Source organism: Protobothrops mucrosquamatus, unplaced genomic scaffold, assembly GCF_001527695.2.
Source record: "Protobothrops mucrosquamatus isolate PMUCROS unplaced genomic scaffold, P.Mucros_1.0 scaffold1515, whole genome shotgun sequence".
NCBI lineage: Eukaryota > Metazoa > Chordata > Lepidosauria > Squamata > Viperidae > Protobothrops > Protobothrops mucrosquamatus.
Window position 1 is genome coordinate 138,983 of NW_015387687.1, and position 8,414 is coordinate 147,396.

The window sequence follows — 8,414 nt, forward strand, 5'->3', positions numbered from 1 at the left end:
TCCTGCCATTTTCCACTTAAAAGAAATAGTAGACAGTTAACTATTCAATATTCTGGAAGCAGAGATCAAGTTCAAAGGGGTTTGGAAGGATAGTTTTGTTCCTTTACACAGTTGGCTTCAGACATACATTGAAATGAATTACAAAAAAAAGTATACATCTGACATACATTTACATTAAATCAAGATCTCTGGAGTTGCAGAAATCACTTTATTTTCTCTTTTGGCAATTATTTACTTCAGCTGAGTTTCTGGATATTTGAACTTTGATTTTCTTACTGACAAAATGGACAGAATCGTGAAATGTCATACGGAAAGGCTTTGAAATATCCACAATGGAGGAAAGGTTGAGGACAATGACAGAATTTGCAGAGACACCAAAATTAACTGTTTGAAGAGGGAAAAGACAAAGACCACATTTGTCAGTAACTGGAAAACTTTATAGACTTTCTGCTGAAAATTGAAAAAAAATAAACTTCTGATTTATAGGTTTGATAATTAGAAATAATAGAATGTGGAAAGAATGGAACCACAATATAATTTTAGAGAGAAGGGATAAAATATAAATGCATTCATGATTGCTATAAAAAGACGAGATGTTGCTTTTTTATTTTTTTCTCTTTGTTGTTTCTATTTATTTCTTGTTTACTTATCACTTTTCTCTACTTTGTCTTCTTTAAAATTGCATTGTTTTCATTGAAGCTCAGACTTCCTAGCAGTATTGCCTTTGTTCAATCTTCTCTGCATTTCTTTTTATTCCCTAAAGTATATTTCTACTTGTGTTCCATAAAGGGTTGAAAGATGACAGTTTGGAAACAAAGGAATTCTAAGAGACTTCCTGTCTCTTGGAGCAATTTCTCTGCCTCTTGTCCTTGGTATACAAACAGATAGCATAGAACTGTGAGGTGAGAGAACAGAATTAGAAAGAAAAAGGGAAGATAACTTTTTTCTTAGGAGGAAGAATAAATGAATGACAGCTGTGCAAAAAAACCCACGTTTTGTGACTTGCTAAGTACGGTACTTTTTCCTTTCTTTTAATGAATAGATTGTAATCTCCCTCTACATCAAGAAAATTAATATGATCATAATAACTACAACAATACATGGAAAATAATAACCACACTCAACAGTTTTCTTTCATTGATTATCTGTTATCCACTTATTGGTTAAAAAGAAATAATAATAAGGGGGGGGATCACAATGTATCACTTGATTGAAAAGAGTTTCTCTAACACATTACCTCCATCTACTGGACATAGAATTAAGTGACTGTACTGTAATAGTCTTTTTTTCCTTTTTGTGACTTTGAATCAGTGTTGACTCTTGGTGACTGCCTGGACCAATCTCTGCAGTTTTTGGCAAGATTTTGAAAGTAGTTTGCCACTGCCTTCTTCCTAGGGATAAGAAAGAGGAACTGGCTCAAGATCACCCACCGGGCTTCATGGCTGAAGTGGGACAAAACTCATAGTCTCTGTTTCCAGCCTAGTGCCTTAACCACTAGACCACACTGGATCTCCATTACTCAAACTAAAAACGGTTAAAAAATATTTTACAAAGATAAATAAGAAAGCATTGATAGAACCTATAAAAAGAATAAAAATCTTGCAATGTGAATTTCTGATCTGCATATTAATCTTGGAAAAAGAAGCTAGGTTGATTTGTTGAAAAGTTCAATATAAAAACCACTTCAAGCATCCCTAAATCTGAGCAGGATGAACAAGTCTTTCCTACAACATGGTTATTCTGTGGAAAATTTGAAGACTTGTCAGCCTTGCCTTCCTGGGCCTGGTTTGGATTCTTTTCAGGCTAACTGAAGAAAAAGATCTTTTTCTGTTGTGCTGCTAGTCAGAAAAAGTCTAAAATCTATTATTTCTTTTGTTGTATTGGGATGAAGATGGGGAATAAACAGAAATGTTTATTTTTTTATTAACTTTCTTTGAGCTGTATATGGAAGCTAGCACTAGAAAATATGTACAGTTGGACTTGGCTAGTACTTGGATGGGAAGTTAGCAAGAGGCTCTAGGACTATAAGCTAGATTGGCCAGCCAAAGAACAACCTGGAAAAAACCATGGTACTTCTATATATTTGCCAGGGAAACTGTATCACCAGGCTTAAATTTCCCTTGATGAATTCCTTTTAAGGAAAAACCAAATGCCCTACTACTCTTGGGATGTTACTGCGCCTCTTGTGGTAAATATCCATAGTACTCACCATTGCTCACAGCAGCCAGTGATAAAGCACAGGAAAATATTTTAAATACTGGCTTTTCACCTCACTATTCCTCTAAATTTAGTTCATCCTCTGTCGGAATGTCTATTTTTCCTGGATAGCTGCCTGTTTAACTCATGTTGTTTCCATGTAATGTGTGTTATTTAATGCTCTCCATAAAGCTTGCTGGAAAAATCCTGTGGTGAAAGCAAAGATTTTTGCTTTTGCTTTGGTTCAGTTTTAAGAAGGAAGACAGGACTATTGTTGCTGAAAGGTGAGCTTGAAGACCATTGTGGCAACTGGAAGCTTCAGCTGACTGGTGGTTTCAGTGCTCAGTTACTGGATCACCTGGGAATAGATAGGATGAGCTGAAGGTGTTCCTTTCACATTCAATGCCATAAAAACACATTTGGGATCTCTGAATGGTGAGACTAAAATGAGAAAAATGGATGTAGAATTTGAGATGCCTATGAGATGACATACAAACAGAAGAGATGATGGTGGGACAGAATTCAGCAGCTCTAGACAAAAGAGAGCAGCCAGGCATGAATAGAATAGAACAGAATTTTTTTAAGATAGTCAAGAATGCCAGCAAGAACTGTGATGTAGATGCTATTGTACATCTTGACACTAATGATCTGTCCCAAAAAGTTGTACTCTCTGTACAGAATGATTTCCAGAGCTTGGGGCAGGAACTTAGCAGGATAGGCTGTAGGCTTATTTTTTTCAGAGGTTTTACCAGTGTATAAGAAACAAAATAGAAAAGGCCAACGTATTGCAGAATTCAATATGTGGCTAAAGGAGTGGTGTAAAGGGGAAGGCTTTGGTTATATTAGTCATGATGTCTGCAGCTGGTCCAATGAAAAGCTGTACAAAAGAGATCGTCTGCATCCATCAAAGAAGGGTACTGAGTTACTTGGCATTAAATTCACAGATTTTCTGGAGAAATGTTTAAACTAAACAACGGGGACAGTGAGTTAATTGATATAGAACATTCCTGTCCCCGGCAATCTAAAACTAATAGGGATATCAGTACCTGTAACATAGATGTGTGTGCGGATAAGAATATCAACCTTGCTGTCAAGCAAAATCAAGCTTTTAATAGTGAGTGCTACACCAAGTGCACTAATCAAACAGGTGGTAAGGAAATGGGGGAACTCAGGCACCACACAGGTTATGTAGAAAATAAACATAGGGTCTCAAATGTCTATACTCCAACAGGGACTCAAATGTCTATACTCCAACACACAGAGTGAGCAATAAACAGGGTGAATTAGAAATTCAGGTAATGAGGGCAGATATGATATTGTTGCCATTATGGAAACTTGGTGGGATGAAACCTACAAATGAAACACACAGCTAGAGGGATTTAAATTATTTAAAAGAAACTGGCCAAATAAAAGAGGAGGTGGAGTTGCACTATATATAAGAAATAACTACATCTCTACAGAAATAGAGCTCAACAATGATGAAAACTGTCTTGGCTTCCAGTTTTGCGCAGTAGTGCAGCAGCCGAGGAATCACGGGGCTCCACACCCTACAGCCGATTTCTGCCTGCTTGGGGACCTAAATGGGCTTGAAGTTGCTCCATAGAGGCAACAAAGAAGGAGGGAAGTCCCGCGGATTGTGGAGAGACAGCGGTTAATCTGATCAGTTTGGGAAAAGCCCTCCAGAAACCGTCAGGAGAAAGGGTTAACTAACATCAGAGTCCTAGGGAGACCACACCTGGAATACTGCAACCAATTTTGGTCACCATACTGCAAAAAAGATGTTGAGACCTTGGAAAAAGTTTAGAGAAGAGCAACTAAAATGATCAAAGACCTGAAGACTAAAACATATGAAGGACAGCTGCAAGACTTGGGTTTAGCTAGTCTAAAGAAAAGAAGAAACAGGGGTGACATGATGGCAGTATTCCAGTATTTGAGAGGCTGCCACAAAGAAGAGGGGGTCAAATTATTTTACAAGGCACAAGAGGGCAGGAAAAAGAAACAATGGTTGGAAACTGACCAAAGACAGAAGAAACCTGGAATTAAGGAGAAACTTCCTAACAGTGAGGACAATTAACCAGTGGAACAGCTTGCAATCAGAAATCTTGGGTACTCCATCACTGGAGATTTTTAAGAACAGGCTAGACAGTCACTTGACTGAAGTGGTATAGGGCAGTGATGGTGAACCTTTTAGAGACTGAGTGCCCAAACTGCAACCCAAAACCCACTTATGCATTGTCGGGTGCCGGGTGGGTGTGGCCCATTGTGTGGGTGTGGCTGCGGTGGTAACAGCAGACTGGGTGGGACTAAAAAGCTCAGTCAATCAATTCCAACTTTGCAAGGTCTTTTTTTTCCCCGTGAGAAGTTTTATAAAACCCAGCTGAAGGCCCAGGACTGGGGCGATGGTGTGCGTGCCCACAGAGAGGGCTCTGAGTGCCGCTTCTGGCACCTGTGCCATAGGTTCGCCACCACTGGTATAGGGTCTCCTGCTTGAGAAGGGGGCTGGACTAGAAGACCTCCAAGTCCCTTCCAGTTTCTATTCTATTCTATTCTATTCTATTCTATTCTATTCTATTCTATTCTATTCTATTCTATTCTATTCTATTCTATTCATTGCTTCTTGTCCTGCCCTCAGGTGCTTTGGAGAATAGCTTGACTCCAAATACTAATCCAAATACTAGCAGGATACGTATCAATTTTTTATACCTTACATTTAATGTTGTATTATAGCCTTCTACTGTTTACAATTCTCTNGTCGCCAGCCTACATTGCTTGGCCGACGGCACCCTGAGGAGGCCCACTCTGTGGGAGCGTACCGGTCTGTGGGAGGGAATCTGTGGCAGAAGGCGGTCTCGGAGGTAACCAGGTCCAATGCCATGGAGCGCTTTAAAGGTGGTAACTAACACCTTAAAGCGCACCCGGAAGACCACTGGTAACCAGTGCAGCTCGCGCATACCTTAACTATGCATTTCAAAAGACTACCAGAATGAGTGTTAAAAAAAATGAAGCTCAGACTTCCTAGCAGTATTGCCTTTGTTCAATCCTCTCTGCATTTATTTTTATGCCCTAAAGTATATTTCTACTTGTGTTCCATGAAGGGTTGAAAGATGACAGTTTGGAAACAAAGGAATTCTAAGAGACTTCCTGTCTCTTGGAGCAATTTCTCTGCCTCTTGTCCTTGGTATACAAACAGATAGCATAGAACTGTGAGGTGAGAGAACAGAATTAGAAAGAAAAAGGGAAGATAACTTTTTTCTTAGGAGGAAGAATAAATGAATGACAGCTGTGCAAAAAAAATCACATGTTTTGTGACTTGCTAAGTATTTTTTCCTTTCTTTTAATGAATAGATTGTAATCTCCTTCTACATCAAGAAAATTAATATGATCATAATAACTATAACAATATATGGAAAATAATAACCATGCTCAACAGTTTTCTTTCATTGATTATCTGTTATCCACTTATTGGTTAAAAAGAAATAATAATAAGGGGGGGATCACAATGTATCACTTGATTGAAAAGAGTTTCTCTAACACATTACCTCCATCTACTGGACATAGAATTAAGTGACTGTACTGTAATAGTCTTTATTTTTTTCCTTTTTTTTCCTTTTTTTGGCAAGATTTTGAAAGTAGTTTGCCACTGCCTTCTTCCTAGGGATAAGAAAGAAGAACTGGCTCAAGATCACCCACCGGGCTTCATGGCTGAAGTGGGACAAAACTCATAGTCTCTGTTTCCAGCCTAGTGCCTTAACCACTAGACCACACTGGATCTCCATTACTCAAACTAAAAACGGTTAAAAAATATTTTACAAAGATAAATAAGAAAGCATTGATAGAACCTATAAAAAGAATAAAAATCTTGCAATGTGAATTTCTGATCTGCATATTAATCTTGGAAAAAGAAGGTAGGTTGATTTGTTGAAAAGTTCAATATAAAAACCACTTCAAGCATCCCTAAATCTGAGCAGGATGAACAAGTCTTTCCTACAACATGGTTATTCTGTGGAAAATTTGAAGACTTGTCAGCCTTGCCTTCCTGGGCCTGGTTTGGATTCCTTTCAGGCTAACTGAAGAAAAAGATATTTTTCTGCTGTGCTGCTAGTCAGAAAAAGTCTAAAATCTATTATTTCTTTTGTTGTATTGGGATGAAGATGGGGAATAAACCAGAAATGTTTATTTTTTTATTAACTTTCTTTGAGCTGTATATGGAAGCTAGTACTAGAAAATATGTACAGTTGGACTTGGCTAGTACTTGGATGGGAAGTTAGCAAGAGGCTCTAGAACTATAAGCTAGATTGGCCAGCCAAAGAACAACCTGGAAAAAACCATGGTACCTCTATATACTTGCCAGGGAAACTGTATCATCAGGCTTAAATTTCTCTTGATGAATTCCTTTTAAGGAAAAACCAAATACCCTACTACTCTTGGGATGTTACTGTACCTCTTGTGGTAAATATCCATAGTACTCACCATTGCTCACAGCAGCCAGTGATAAAGCACAGGAAAATATTTTAAATACTGGCTTTTCACCTCACTATTCCTCTAAATTTAGTTCATCCTCTGTTGGAATGTCTATTTTTCCTGGATAGCTGCCTGTTTAACTCATGTTCTTTCCATGTAATGTGTGTTATTTAATGCTCTCCATAAAGCTTGCTGGAAAAATCCTGTGGTGAAAGCAAAGATTTTTGCTTTTGCTTTGCTTCAGTTTTAAGAAGGAAGACAGGACTATTGTTGCTGAAAGGTGAGCTTGAAGAACATTGTGGCAACTGGAAGCTTCAACTGACTGGTGGTTTCAGTGCTCAGTTACTGGATCACCTGGGAATAGATAGGATGAGCTGAAGGTGTTCCTTTCACATTCAATGCCATAAAAACACATTTGGGATCTCTGGATGGTGAGACTAAAATGAGAAAAATGGATGTAGAATTTGAGATGCCTACGAGATGACATACAAACAGAAGAGATGATGGTGGGACAGAATTCAGCAGCTCTAGACAAAAGAGAGCAGCCAGGCATGAATAGAATAGAACAGAATTTTTTTAAGATAGTCAAGAATGCCAGCAAGAACTGTGATGTAGATGCTATTGTACATCTTGACACTAATGATCTGTCCCAAAAAGTTGTACTCTCTGTACAGAATGATTTCCAGAGCTTGGGGCAGGAACTTAGCAGGATAGGCTGTAGGCTTATTTTTTTCAGAGGTTTTACCAGTGTATAAGAAACAAAATGGAAAAGGCCAACGTATAGCAGAATTCAATATGTGGCTAAAGGAGTGGTGTAAAGGGGAAGGCTTTGGTTATATTAGTCATGATGTCTGCAGCTGGTCCAATGAAAAGCTGTACAAAAGAGATTGGCTGCATCCATCAAAGAAGGGTACTGAGTTACTTGGCATTAAATTCACAGATTTTCTGGAGAAATGTTTAAACTGAACAACGGGGAGAGTGAGTTAATTGATATAGAACATTCCTGTCCCCCGCAATCTAAAACTAATAGGGATATCAGTACCTGTAACATAGATGTGTGTGCAGATAAGAATATCAACCTTGCTGTCAAGCAAAATCAAGCTTTCAATAGTGAGTGCTACACCAAGTGCACTAATCAAACAGGTGGTAAGGAAATGGGGGAACTCAGGCACCACACAGGTTATGTAGAAAATAAACACAGAGTCAGTCATAAAGGACTCAAATGTCTATACTCCAACACACAGAGTGAGCAATAAACAGAGTGAATTAGAAATTCAGGTAATGAGGGCAGATATGATATTGTTGCCATTATGGAAACTTGGTGGGATGAAACCTACAAATGAAACACACAGCTAGAGGGCGCCTGATGGACCCTGAGAGGTTCCTGACGGAGCTTGGACCATATCCAGAGGATCTAGTTCACGACTCGGCGGAAAATCAGGCGGCGGCTTGGGAAGCAGCCGCTGCCGCGGCACTGGACCGAGTCGTGCCTTTGCGGCCTCTGACCCGGCGTAGATCTCAACTGGCTCCTTGGTTTACGGAGGAGCTAAGAGAAATAAAACGCCGGAAAAGACGCCTAGAGAGCAGTTGGAGGACTAGCCGAACCGAATCCGACCGAGCACAGGTAAGAGTTCATATTAGATCCTACCTTGTGGCAATGAGGGTGGTGAGGTCTAATTACTATTCCACCCTCATTGCGTCATCAGATAACCGCCCGGCCTCCCTCTTCAGGGTGACCCGCTCTCTCCTTCAATTGG

General features: G+C 39.3%; 1 protein-coding gene across 1 annotated transcript in view; it reads right to left on the minus strand.

The window, feature by feature from the left end:
* The window catches only part of CPED1 (cadherin like and PC-esterase domain containing 1), a 105,981-nt gene that overhangs the window by 47,190 nt on the left and 50,377 nt on the right, over positions 1-8,414 (minus strand). The gene's annotated exons all lie outside the window — the stretch shown is intronic.